Source organism: Phacochoerus africanus, chromosome 1 (assembly GCF_016906955.1).
Source record: "Phacochoerus africanus isolate WHEZ1 chromosome 1, ROS_Pafr_v1, whole genome shotgun sequence".
NCBI lineage: Eukaryota > Metazoa > Chordata > Mammalia > Artiodactyla > Suidae > Phacochoerus > Phacochoerus africanus.
Genome location: NC_062544.1, coordinates 30,228,026 through 30,242,697, shown reverse-complemented (window position 1 = coordinate 30,242,697; position 14,672 = coordinate 30,228,026). Strand labels below are relative to the sequence as shown.

The 14,672-nt window shown below is 45.9% G+C and overlaps 1 pseudogene; it reads left to right on the top strand.

The window, feature by feature from the left end:
- Positions 1 to 8,723, top strand: part of LOC125138024 (transcription initiation factor IIA subunit 2-like) — a 163,877-nt pseudogene extending 155,154 nt beyond the window's left edge.
- Positions 8,724 to 14,672: the final 5,949 nt, after the last annotated feature.

The window sequence follows — 14,672 nt, the reverse complement described above, 5'->3', positions numbered from 1 at the left end:
GACTAAGACTTTCTAATGCCCTGACAGTTAAAACAGTCATTAAAATCCAGCCTGATTCTCCAAGTCATGATTTTAAAGTACTATTGGGAAAAGCCATGAGGACGGAGTGGGTTTATGGAAGTGGTGGGACAGTTACAGGAGTGATACTGAGAACAGGGAGTGGGCTTTTTCCTCCTCCAAGCCATGCATCCTGCAGGGACCCAAGGCGTAGAGTAGAGCTGTCCCTGAACACTTCCTTCGAGTGGACACTGAAGGAAGGACACTGGCTGTCCCTGAACACTTCCTTCAAGACGAGTTTTCAGGTGCAACCACACTTGGCTCAGAATAGCTTGAGGAGAGAGTTCCCGTTGTGGCACAGTGGGTAATGAATCCGACTAGGAACCATGAGGATTGCAGGTTCGATCCCTGGCCTTGCTTAGTGGGTTAAGGATCCCGTGTTGCTGTGAGCTGTGGTGTAGGTCACAGACTTGGCTCGGATCCCACGTTGCTGTGGCTGTGGCTGTGTGCTGTAGGCTGGCGGCTACAGCTGTGATTAGATTCCTAGCCCGGGAACCTCCATATGCCACGAGTGCAGCCCTAGAAAAGGCAAAAGGACAAAAAAAAAAAAAAAAAATCTGGGAATTCCCATTGCAGTGCAGAGGAAAAGAATCTGACTAGTAACCATGAGATTGCAGATTTGATCTCTGGTCTTGTTCAGTGGGTTAAGGATCTGGCATTGCTGTGAGCTGTGGAGTAGGTCACAGACATGGCTTGGATCCTGTATTGCTGTGGCTGTGGTGTAGGCTGGCAGCCGTAGCTCTGATTCGACCCCTAGCCTGGGAACCTCCATATGCCACAGGTGCGGCCCTAAAAAGGAAAAAAAAAAAAGAAATTCTGATGGGTGGAGTTCCCACTGTGGCACAGTGGGTTAAAGAGCTAGCATTGCTGCAGCTGTGGTATAGGTTAAAGCTTCAGCTGAAGTTCAATCCCTAGCCTGGTGGGGTAGGGGGCAGGGGGAATTCCAATGGGAAAAAATGACAATAACTATCATCTGCCAAGCCCTTACCCCATGCCAGGCACTCTTCTATGGCATTAAGGTGCACAGCCTCAGCTAAAACTCATAATAACCGTCTGGATTCAAGAAAATACCTGCCCCATTTTATACACGAGGAAGCTCAGGCTTAAGGAGGTCAAATTCCTGTAGTATCTTGAAAGTCACCCCCAAATTTAGTGGCGTAAACCTCTTTTACATTATCTTAAGGTCTCTGTGAGTTAGAAATTTGGGAGCATCTTAGCAAGATGGTTCTGGCTTTGGGTGGGGGTGTCTCTCAAAGACTTGTTGTCAAGATGGTGGCAACATTTACAAGCTGAAGGATCCACTTCCCGGGTGGCTTATTCACATGGCTGTTGGCTGGAGGCCTCAGTCAAGTAGGCCTCTCCTCAGGGCTGCTTGAATGTCCTCACAACATGGCTGCCACTGTCTCCAGAGTGAGGGATCCAAGAGAGAAAGACTGAGGGGGAAGCCACGGTGCCTTTTACATCTTCGTCTCAGAGGTCACTCCAGGATACTCCTGCCACATTCAATTCATTAGGAGGAAGCCACTAAGCGTAACCCACACTTATGAGTAGAGGAATCAGCTATAGCTTTTGAAGGGAGACGTATCAAAGAGTGTGAACGGGAGTTCCTGTCATGGTGCAGTGGAAACGAATCCGACTAGGAACCATGAGATTGTGGGTTCGAGCCCTGGCTTTGCTCAGCGGGTTAAGGATCCGGCATTGCCATGAGCTGTGGTGTAGGTCGCAGATGTGGTTCAGATCTGGTGTTGCTGTGGCTCTGACGTAGGCTGGCAGCTACAGCTCCGATTCGACCCCTAGCCTGGGAACCTCCATATGCCACAGGTGCAGCCCTAAAAAGACAAAATAACAACAAAAACGACAAACAAAACAAAGAGTGTGCACCTATTAGTCACCACTATCCTCGTACCTCATACAAGATCATGGTGTGGCTGAGCCAGAGGACAAGCCCTTGCTCCTAAGCACAAAACCGTTTTGCTTCTCAGGGAATAGCGAAAACCTTCCTCCTGCATGTCAGGGAACATGAACCCTGGGTCCCTCATTCGAACAGATAAGATGTGCACGTGCTGAAACATGGAAAATGGTACAGAAAAGGGCATATGGTAGAAAGGAGGTCCTTTCACACACCCTCCCAGAGTGCCGAAGCCAGCGGTTCTCAGTGAGATTCCGACCTGCCCCATCCGCCTCTCTCGGGGACTTGCTAGAAATCTAAGTTCTCAGGCCCCACCTGTACTGAATCAGAAACCCCGGGGCTGGGGCCCAGCCGTCTGGATTACAAGCCCGACAGGTGGGTTCGATGAGCACCAGTGTCTAAAAACGAAGGTCTAGGAGTTCCCTTCGTGGCGCAGTGTAAACGAATCCGACTAGGAACCATGAAGTTGCAGGTTCGATCCCTGGCCTTGCTCAGTGGGTTAAGGATCCGGCGTTGCTGTGAGCTGTGGTGTAGGTCACAGACACGGCTCAGATCTGGTGTTGCTGTGGCTGTGGTGTAAGCCAGCAGCTGCAGCTCTGATTGGACCCCTAGCCTGGGAACCTCCATATGCCTCGAGTGCGGCCCTGGAAAAGACAAAAAAATGAAAATGAAAATGAAGGTCTATGTATATGCCAGCGAAGCACCAAAAAACTTCAAGCTCCTTATGTGCTCCTACCATCTAGAGTGTGTTATGAATAAACTTTTGTGCATCTTGAAATTAGCTCGTAAACAGCATTGCATTATGCTCTAGTGAAAATCATGATGCCACGATGCCTGGGCCTGGCTTTGATATAGTTTTTTTTTTTAATGTCAGAGGAACTCTTCCCAAATGGACGTATCTCACCTGTGCCTTGGTCTCTTGGAGGCCTTACACCTTGCCTTCAGAGAAGTCCTCCCAAGATAGTTCCATTTCAAGTCTTCTCATATGATCAGGCCCACAATCTTCAAATCTTCAAATTTAAGATTATTCACCTGTTGCTATCTTGTGGTTTTCGCTTCATGGGGAAAATGTGTGACGTCAGGATGTCATGGGAAAAATCCTACGCCCTGTGACTATTATTGAAACTCCTCATTTATGGAAATCTGATTGTGGTGTATGAATTTTATTTGCTAAAGTTATACTAATTATCATAATAACATCAATAGGAAGGAATAAAGCAGTTGGGCCCTATATAAAGAAGACAGAATGTATTAAATTCTGATCCTGGGAAATTACAAAATGACTCTTTATTTTACCAAATAGATCCCAGGTACAAAAGAGCTCCCTTTTAAGCTCCCTTTAAAGACTTGCTTTAACTAACAACTCTCATGACCTTTAAGCATGATTCAACTTACAAAAAGCCATTATTCACACATGCAATGTTCTGGGAAAACATCCACGGAATAAAATGACGTTTGCCGGACAACTAGGGCATGTTGACAGCACTGATGGCCTCAAGTTGTGTTAACACAAACAACACATCTTACCTTTTTATATTCCACATATTAGAAAAGCAGTTCAAGAAAATGAAACATCAGACTTCATTCTTCTCTAGGCATTGGATCAACCAGCAAAAATCTGGGACTTCTGAGCATGTGTCAAAATGTAGACACTGCATTATGTATCCGTGTGATTCTAGGGCACATGTCTATGCCTGCAGCAAGTCGCTTCGTGGGCTTTGTGTGTAGTAGTTGCCTATTGCTGGATAACTAGTCACCCCCAAGTTAAACGACAAATATTTATTTACTTTTTATTTTTATTTTTTGCTTTTTCTAAGGGCTGTACCTGCAGCATGTGGAAGTTCCCAGGCTAGGGACTGAATCTGAGCTGCAGCTGAGGCCTGTGCCACAGCCTTAGCAACACCAGATCTGAGCCACATCTACAGCCTCCACTGCGGCTTGTGGCAATGCTGGATCTTCAACCCACTGAATGAGGCCAGGAATCAAGCCCACATCCTCATAGATACGAGTCAGGTTCTTAACCCACTGAGCTACAGTGGGAGCTCTGACAATTTATTACATCAGACATTTTTTGAAAGTCAAGAATCTGCTGTGGCTTGACTCAGGGTCATTGGGTTGTAGTCACCATGTTGGCCAGGCTGTAGAGTCTCAAATCTTGGACTGGAGGTGGATGTAGGATGTGCTTTCAAGCTCACTCACATGGCTGTTAGCAGGAGGCTTCAGTTCCTCGCAAAGTGAACTTCTCCACAAGGCTGCCGTTGGCATGACGTTCCTCAGAGCAAGTGATGTATGAGGGACAGAGGAAGACAAGGATATCACGCTGTTTTTTACGCCTTGGTCCCCAAAACACACACCAGCATTTCCATCGTATTCTGTTCACTCGAAATAACACTGGGGTTCCCACTGTGGCTCAGTAGTAACAAACCTGACTAGTATCCATGAAGACTCTAGTTTGATCCCTGGCCTTGCTCAGTGGGATTAAGGATCCGGGTTGCTGTGAACTGTGGTGTAGATAGAAGACACGGATTGAATCTGGCGTTGCTGTGGCTCTGGCGTAAGCGGGCAGCTGCAGCTCCAATTCGACTCCTTCTGGGAACTTCCATGTGCCGCTGATTTGGCCCTAAAAGCGGGGGGAAAAAAAAAGAAGAAGAAGAAGAAGAAAGAAAGAGAGGGAGGAAGGAAGGACAAAAGAAGGAGGGAGGAAGGAAAAAAGGAGGGAAGGAGGTGGGTAGGGAAAGAGATAGAGAGGGAGGGAGGAAGAACGAAAAGAAATAACACTGAGTCCAGTCTGCCTGCAAAGCAAGAGCATGAATGTATGCGCAGCACATGAAAATCTGTGGACGACACACACGTTCAAGTATTTGATGATACAGGCCCAAGTATTTGAAAAAGTTTTCTCTTATCAAAGACATTCACCGTTTTATGGTTAAAATCATTAGTCAGCTAATTTTGTTGTGCTACTTACCCAAGCCTGGCATCCACCTAGAGGGGAAAATGAAGCACTGATAACTTGACAAAAATCAAAGGATGTATTTATTTATTTATTTATTTTTTACTTTTTCAGGCCACACCCTAGGCATATGGAGGTTCCCAGGCTAGGAGTCAATTTGGAGCTGTAGCCACTGGCCTACACCACAGCCACAGCAACTTGGGATCCGAGCCACATCTGCAAACTACACCACAGCTCACGGCAACGCCAGATCCTTAATCACTGGGCAAAGCCAGGGATCGAAACTGAGTCCTCATGGACGCTAGTCAGATTGGTTTCTGCTGAGCCAGGAACTCCAAAGGATTTATTTAAATAGGTGGGGAAGCATGGCCAGCCTAAATACCCACCAATCAAGGATTGCCTAAATAAGTTATGCCTCACTCCAATGAGAGATTACTGAACTGCCATTTAAAAAGCTCATATTGGAGTTCCCGCTGTGGTGCAATGGGATTGGCAGCATCGCTGAAGTGCCAGGATGCAGGTTCAATTCCTGGCCCTGGTGCAGTGGGTTAAAGGATCCAGTGTTGCTGCAGTTATGGTGTAGGGACCTATGGCTTGGATCTGATTCTTGGCCTGGGAACTCTATATGCTGTGGGCTGGCCAAAAAAAAAAAAAAAAAAATCTCATATTGTCAAAGAACATATGGTGCCATGGAGCCATGGAAGACATTCATAATATAATGTTACTTCAAAGACTATGACCTCAGTTTATATAAAAATTATGCCTATGTATTCATAATGAGTAACATCTCTTGAGCATTTACTCTACACCAGGCATTATGCTAGTGCTGTAAATCAATCCTTTCATTTAATCCTCCAAGCTTCCTTATTGGTAAATATTGCTCTTTTTTAGAGGAGGAAATTGAAGCATAGCAAGGTCAAAAATCTGCCCATGAATGGGAGGCCAGATTTGCAAGTCACACATCTGATGTATGTTTAGTGTCAAGAATGAAGAATTCTAACAAATCAACAACAATTTAAAAACATCCAAATTTTGAAACGGGTAAAGAACTTGAATAGACACTACTCCAAAGATGGTAGTTAAATGGCCCATAAGCATATGGAAAGATGCTCAACATCATTAGGTTTTAGGGAAATGCAAATCAAAATAACAAGGAGACATATTTTACACCAAGATGATTATAATAATGATAAATTAATTTTTAAATTAAAAAATAATAAAAAGGAAAGAGAGGAATTCTTGTCATGGCTCAGCAGTTAACCAACCTGACTAGGATACACGAGGATGTGGGTTCCATCCCTGGCCTCACTCGGTGGGTTAAGGATCCAGCGTTGCCATGAGCTGTGGTATAGGTTGCAGGTGCCGCTCAGATCTGGTGTGGCTGTGGCTGTGCTGTAGCCTGGCGGCTGCAGCTCTGATTAGACCCCTAGCCTGGGAACCTCCATATGCTGCGGGTGCAGCCCTAGAAAAGACAAAAAGACAAAAGACAGAAAGAAAGAAAGGAAGGAAGAAAGGAGAGAAAGAAAGAGAGAGAGAAAGAAAGAAAGGAAAGAGAAAGAAAGAAGGAAAGAAAGAGAAAGAAAGAAAGGAAAAAAGAAAGAAAAGAAAAGAAAGAAAGAAAAAGTAAATTCTTAGACACAGGAATAGATTAGGTCATGAGGAATGGAGGCTGACAGCTTAATGTGTACAGGGTTTCCTGTCTGTGGTGATGAAAATATTTTGGCTTTAGATAGAGATGATGGTTGCACAGCATTGTGAATATAATAAATGCCTCTGAATTGCGTGCTTTAAAATGGCAATTGTATCAATGTATCTTTTGTGCGTTTCACCTCAATTAAGCAAAGAAAAGAAAAAAAAGAGAAAAGAACTTTCCCAAGGTCATAGAGCTAATATATAGCAGGATGCAGACCTGGATGGTCTGGGCTCCAGAGCTGACATCTTTACTGGATCCGAGGGAAGAGATAATTAGCATGTTTCCTTGATGATGGGACTGAAGGAAATGTATATGTTCTTTTAAAAGAATGCTCTGAAATTCCTGATTTTTCCTAATAATGATGATAAATATGTGTGATTTAATGATGGAGATCTGTGTCCCGCGTGTCAACATATGACCAAAGCTTATTACTAGATGTCATTAAGCTGCGTAATTAACACCTGAGACCCTCAATTTCTTTGTCTTTTAAATGGGGACAGGAGGAATGAGAACATTTATCTCAGAGGATTTTGTGGGGATCAGGTGACAGAAAGAGTGCAACAGGTCCAGCCTGGCCAGTAGGGTATAAAGAGGAGGTCATGGGCGTGGCTGGAAAGAACTTGAGAATCATTCCCGTTGGGGTTCAAGCCCACTCCCGTTTATTGACTGTGAGTTTTAGCAAGATCCTTTGCCTCTTTTGGGCTCAATCATACCTATCTCCTGGGTGTTTTGCGAGAATTAAAAGACAACCCATGCCGGAGTTCCCATCAGTGGCTCAGTGATTAACAAAACCCAACTAGGATCCATAAGGATGCGGGTTCGATCCTTGGCCTCGCTCTGTGGCTTAAGGATCTGGCATTACCGTGAGCTGTGGTGTAGGTCTCAGACGCAGCTCAGATCCTGCTTTGCTGTGGCCCTAGTGTAGGCTGGCGGCGACAGCTCTGATTTGACCCCTAGCCTGGGAACCTCCATATGTCACCGGTGCAGCCCTAAAAAGACAAAAAGACAAAAACAAACAAAGACAACCCATGCTAAGTTCCTGGCACAGTGCCTGGCACATAGCAGATACTCAACAAAAAGTATCAAGTGTTAATATATACACCTTACTCCCTTCTTCCAAGGAGAGGGATGGAAAGTGAGTAGGGGGTACCTGAAGATGGGTGCACTTTGTCCCTAATTTTCTAAACCCAAGTTATCAATGCCATGTTCCACTCCCCCAGGGATAAAGGAAACAATCAGACCCCAAGGTGCCTCCTGGGTCGTTCTCTTCTGTGTCCTGCTTTGCCAACTAAAAGGGACACAAGGAGATAAAGGGGGAAATTGCAGCATTAGGTGGGCAACCAGGCACCTTCTGAGTTTCTGCCAGACTCTACAATGCTGGAACTCAAGAGTTGGGGCAGTTGCTGAGAATGACCAAGATGCTTGAACTCCAACTCGGGGCTGCAGAGGAGGGAGTGGGAGATGTTTGTCTCAAGATCCACTTTGCTCTTAAGATATTCTCCCTAAATTGGGTCACACATCATTTGCAAAGATACAAAGGATGAGGTTCATCACCCAACCTCAAACATAGGTCTCATTTGCAAATACATATATTCTCAAGATATATCTATGTTTATAAAATCTTATCTTATATAAGGTGTATATAGATATAGTAGTCATCCTGTGAGTCATATGGATTGTGCGTGTATTTTTCTAAAGCACAAATTATTTCAAAAACATCAAAATTTCAACGCCAATATTTTAAACATGGTTCAACATATTTTACTGGGTTTTGGCATTTCTCCTACTCGTCTTGTTTCAATTATTGCGGAAGCCTCGCAAACTGGGTGTGGCCAGGCCTCTGGAGATGCCCGGAGCTCTGGACAGCTCCACCCTCGGCCTAGTGTCCCGGGAATGGACCCAGCCCGCCGGGTGGTGGAATGGATTTCCTCAGGGCGAGCAGAAGGGACAGCGAGCCTCCGCACCTGACAGACCCCCGACAACACCCTGGCCAGGGTGAGCCCAACAAAAGGCCCCGTGAAATGCAGCGGCAGAAAGAGCCGCAGTCCCCGTCGGATGGGAAACACTGCTGCCAACCAGCCCCCGGGGCCGTGCCGCCCTTGTCCCCGGAGTGAACTCTCCTTCTCTGCGCCCAGCTAACGGTGGGGCGCGCGCCCGCGGCCCCTCTTCTCCCTCCCTTTAAAGAGAAGGGCGCGATTGTGTGGATTTCACAGTCTGAGCACAGCTGAAAGGGAGAGAATTAAGTCTCCCTCACGGCTCTTTTCAAGGAGGCCGAGGCTGCGATTCGCCTTCATTCAGAATATATGAAGCTTTTGTGCGTCGGGGCCGGGCAGCCTCGGCGGCCCCGCTCCCCGGCTGACTCTCTTTACAGTGGAAACGTACAGTAATTAACACGGGTTCCGCTCCCGCCCGCTCCTGGAGTTGAAGGGGGCCGCCGCCTCCGCGCGCCTGGGAACCCGAGCCCGCGGCAAAGGGCCGCGTTTGTCCACCTGAGAAAGCATTTGTAACCGTGGCCTTGCAGCCTGAGAGCCATCCATTTTGGCTCCTAGCTGCCAGGCTGTCTGGACGCGCGGTGGCCCCCGCATATGTTGCTAATAAAAGCCAAGCGCAGTCTCTACCCGGCGAGCTCGCGGCAGGGGGCACTGCCTGGGCTGGGGGAGGAAGCCCAGGGGCCAGGCCAGGTGACCCGGGGGAGGGGGTGGGGACTCTTCTCCACCTCTGATGGCGGAGAGTCTTGTGAGCCAGAAGGGGCAAGAGGGATGTAGACAAAATACCTCAGCCTTCCTCCATGGGAATTGTCACCAGGAGATTAAAATTTAATTGAGGTTTTGGGTTTTTTGTTTTTGTTTTTTTTTTTCTAAAAGAGATGAAATCTGAAATCTGGCCCGAGTGGCTGAGGCCTGCCAATATTTTGGCTGTGCTTAGTTTTCAAGCTTCTTTTTTGTCACTCTGCTCGGATGATTCATGCTGGAAAGCATGTTGTATCATTTATCCAGTAATGCAGCCTAATAAAACCCCCCCCTTCAAATACGTTCCTTAAAGAGCCAGAAGAATTTGTTCCTGTAGACTCAAACCTATGTTCCTAATAAAGGCTGATTGAAGAAATGGAGCTCAGGAAAAAAAAAAAAAAAGTGGTACAGAAAGGAGCTAATCTGACAGCTCGATGATGAAACTCCAACATGGCGGGGCCCTTGTTGTCCCCTTCCTTTCCTTTCTGTCCTGGTGCAGTTAAAATAGGTGGCTTGGAGTTCCCTGGTGGCCGAGTGGTTAAGGATCCAGCACTGTCACTGCTGTGGCTTGGATCACTGCTGTGGTACAGGTTCAATCCCTGGCCTGGGAATTTCCACGTGCCACGGGTGCCACACACACAAAAAAAAGTGCCTAACACAAAGTTTTGTGCTTTTGTTTGTTTTGTTTTGTTTCCTTTTATGGCCATACTTGCAGCATATGGAATTTCCTGGGGCCAGGGGTTGAATTCGAGCTGCATCTGCAACCTGTGTCACAGCTTGTGGAAATGCTGGATCCTTAACCCATTGACCGGCCAGGGATTCAATCTGTATCCTCATTGAAACAATGTCGGATCCTTAACCTGCTGAACCATAGCAGGAACTCCTAACACAAAGTTTTGAATGCAAGGTTAATTTTTTTAAAAAATCCTTCTCCCTGCATCAACACCAGTGGGATGCCAATGTCCAAATTTTAGCTCTGGAAGAAGGAAAGCAGTGTATCAGACCGGTAATTACTAAAGTAGCTCAGTGCCTGCCCATGATTCAGGGTCATGGTGAGCAAGGCCTCCAGAACAGGCTTCAGTAGGCTCCCTGGGAGGTGGGTCATCTGCTTTGACCTACGATGGGTCTCTTAAGGCAGCTACCTCCATCTCTGGGCAAACCTCCCTTCCTTTCAACTATAGGTGGACCAAGTGTCGAGGCCCCCAGACTGAAATAACAGGCCCCTCCCTGCTGGACAAGATTATTAAAGCAGCCAAGTGGTGCTCAGTCAAGCCCCAGGGATCTGTCTGGATTCAGAAGCTGGTGCCCCTGTTTACTCTGGCTTTAGACATGGGAAGTCCCCTTACTGTGTCTCAGTGTTCTTCTCTGTAAAATGAGGATAATGATTCACCTACCTTTCTGAGTATAGTGGCCATGAAATGACAGAACACATGTTGGCCGCTGCTTCATTATTTTTGATAATAACTACTGTTGATTGAGCGCTCACCCTATGGTTAATATATCACCTCTGTCACATCCTTCCATCATCAGTGGAGTTAATGATCCCCCTTTCACAGGTAAGGAGACAGGAAAAGAGAAACAGAGAGTAGAGGAATTGGCACTGTGTCACACGGTGGCTCAAAGGACCGTGGTGTAATTTCTTGTCATCCTGGGAGTAGGAAACAAAGGGGAGTCTGGCCAAGAATAAGATGAGAAGGTATGATTAAGGCTCTCTGCTGGTTGAGAAGTAAGTGATTTTTAACCCTTTCAAATGGGGTCTCAAAAGTGCTATGTGACCACCCTTTGGGTGGCAGGGCACAGCAAAGTGGCTAAGAGGCTGATCTCTGGCATCAGAAAGTCCTGGGTTCAAATCCCATTTCCACTAATTGTTACTGGGTCACTTTAGCTAATTCCTTAATCTCACATAAAACTCAGACTTTTCATCTCTCTCTTTTTCTTTCTTTTCTTTTTTTATTACTCAAATGAATTTATCACATCTGTAGTTGTATAATGATCATCACAATCCAATTTCACCAGATTTCCATCCCACAGCCCAAGCACATCCCCCCACCCCCCAAAATGTCTCCCCCAGAGACCATATGTTTTTCAGTGTCTGTGAGTCAGCATCTGTTCTGAAAAGAAGTTCAGTCTGTCCTTTTTTCAGATTCCACGTCAGTGAAAGCATTTGATGTTAGTGTCTCATTGTCTGACTGACTTCACTTAGCATGATAATTTCTAGGTCCCTCCATGTTGCTAAAAATGCCGGTGTTTCATTCCTTTTAATGGCTGAGTAATATTCCATTGCGTATATGCACCACATCTTCTTGATCCACTCCTCTGTTGATGGACATGTAGGCTGTTTCCATGTCTTGGCTATTGAAAAGGGTGCTGCAGTGAACATCAGAGTACATGTGTCTTTGCGAGTCGTGGTTTTCTCTGGATAGATGCCCAGGACTGGGATTGCTGTATCAAATGGCAGTTCTATGTTTTAGTTTTCTGAGAAATCTCCATACTGTTTTCCACAGTGGTTGCACCAATTTACCATCCCACCAGCAGTGTACTAGGGTTCCTTTTTCTCCACACTCTCTCCAGCACTTACTGTTTGTAGACTTTTTGATAATGACCATTCTGGCTGGTGTAAGGTGGTACCTCATCATGGTTTTGATTTGCATTTCTCTAATAGTGAGTGATGTTGAACATCTTTTCATGTGTTTTTTGGCCATCTGTTTGTCTTCTTTGGAGAACTGTCTGTTTAGATCTTCTGTCCATTTTTCGATGGGACTGTTTGTTTTTCGGTATTGAGCTGTAGCAGGTGTTTATAAATTTTGGAGATTAATCCCTTGTCAGTTGATTCACTTGCAAAGATTTTCTCCCATTCTGTGAGCTGTCTTTTCGTTTTGTTTAGGGTTTCCTTTGCTGTGCAGAAACTTTTAAGTTTGATTAGGTCCCATTTGTTTATTTTTGTTTTTATTGTCAATACTCTGAGAGTTGGATCTGAGATGTTGCTGTGGTTTATGTCAGAGAGTGTTTGGCCTATGTTTTCCTCTAAGAATTTTATAGTGTCTGGTCTTATATCTAGGTCTTTAATCCATTTTGAGTTCCTTTTCTTTTCTTTTTTCGGCTATGCCTGTAAGATGCAGAAGTTCCCGGGCCAGGAATTGAACTCTCACCACAGCAGCAACTGACAACCCTGGGTTCTTAACGCACTGAGCCACCAGGGAACTCCCAAGACTCTTCATCTCTCTCTCTCTTTCTTTTTTTTTTTTTGTCTTTTTTTAGGGCTGAACCTGCGGTCTGTGGAAGTTCCCAGGCTAGAGGTTGAATTGGAGCTGCAGCTGCTGGCCACAGCCACAGCCACAGCAGTGCCAGATCTGAGCAGTGTCTGTGACCTACATGACAGCTCATGGCAATGCCAGATCCTTAACCCACTGGGCGAGGCCAGGGATTGAACCAGCATCCTCATCGATACCAATCAGGTTCGTTACCACTGAGCCACAATGGGAACTCCTCTTCATCTCTTAAATGAGCTTGACAGTAGTCCTGGCCTCAGGGTGTTCTGTGCATGAAATCAGACAATGCACATCTGATTAACTACTGCTCCTAGGCGACAGTCATGGCACCTTGATTTGAAAGGTGCTGATATTTGGCCCACCTGTGACAAACCTTTCCTACAGGTTGGAGGTTTTGAATTCCAGCACTAGAGGTTTATTGCCGAGCATGCTACATTTTCCGTATCAGTTTCACGGGCCTACTCATTCGATCCTCCCTCTGAGGCTCAACATCTAGTTACAGGCTGAGCATGAACTATTTCTCTTCTAGTCCCAATCCTCTCCCTTTCTTCCTTCTCCAGAAGTCTCTGCTGAGCCCTCATCCTGGACGAGGCCCTGCCACAGCCCTGACATGACACCCCAAACTTGCCCTTCTGAACACTTAACACCACTCTGACCACGTGCTCCACCCCAGTCTTCCCCGTCTGATTAGGGAACATAAAGATAGGTGCTAGGAGTTCCTGCTGTGGCTCAGGGGGTTAAGAACCTGACTAGTGTCCCTGAGGATGCAGGTCCAATCCCTGGCCTCGCTCAGTGGGTTAAGGATCTGGCATTGAAGCCATGGTGTAGGTCATAGATGCAGCTTGGATCTGGTGTCACTATTTGCTAAGGCTGTGGTGTGGACCAGCAGCTACAGCTCCGATTTGACCCCTAGACTGGGAACCTCCATATGCCACAGGTGTGGCTATTAAAAAAAGGAAGGAAGAGGAGTTGCCGTCTTGGCGCAGTGGTTAACGAATCTGACTAGGAACCATAAGGTTGTGGGTTCGATCCCTGGCCTTGCTCAGTGGGTTAAGGATCCGGTGTTGCCGTGAGCTGTAGTGTAGGTGGCAGACATGGCTTGGATCCCCCATTGCTGTGGCTCTGGCTTAGGCCGGTGGCTACGGCTCTGATTAGACCCCTAGCCTGTGAATCTCCATTTGCCGTGGGAGCAGCCCTAGAAAAGGCAAAAAGACAAAAAATAGAAAGAAAGAAAGAAAGAAAGAAAAGCAGGCACCAGATCAATCTTGTTCATGTCTGCATAAGCTCAGTGCCTAGCAGTGGGCACCTCTAGTGCCCAGACTATGGCCTTGAATTTTATTCCCCACTAAGTGGAACCTTTGGAGCTCCTTTGGAGAAATGGCTGATTCCAGGTCTGAGGCAGGAAATGTACAAGATAAGGCTGGATCATCCTTTACCAGAAAGCAAGGAGGCTTTCAAAGATGATTGAAGTTATATTAAAAAGACAGGAGCCAATTTTAAAAGGCTCAAGTTGTCCAAACAGGGATCATTTGTGTGTTCAGATAATAACTGGGATAGATTGAAATACATACACTCTTTTTAAAAAACACGAGCCCACTGACCTTTGGAGAAGGCTATTGGACCAACTCATTCTTCTGAAAAATGGCAATTAAAGAGAAAGGATAAAACGTTCCTCCTGTCTTTGCATACTGAATGTGCCTCAGGGCAGCCAAATAGTTGATGGGGAGAAATGGTCAAGTTATGGAGTTTTATGGCTAATAAACAAACAAATAAAATAATGATGGAATTAGGATGTCTCTCTTTCACAACCCCTAGTGAAGTAATTTGGAATTGATCGTTAACAGCTTTAAATATCACCAAATGCAAGACAACCAGCTGTTAAATGCCCTGTGATGGAAGAACATAGTGCCATCCAGAAAATAGTCTTCCCAGAAGTAGAACTTTTATCTGATCAAGCCTCTAGACCTAACTAAGCATTTATAACAATTAAAAGGGAATTCCCATCATGGCTCAGCGGTTAAAAAACCCGACTAGTATCCATGAGGACACAGGTTCAATCCCTGGC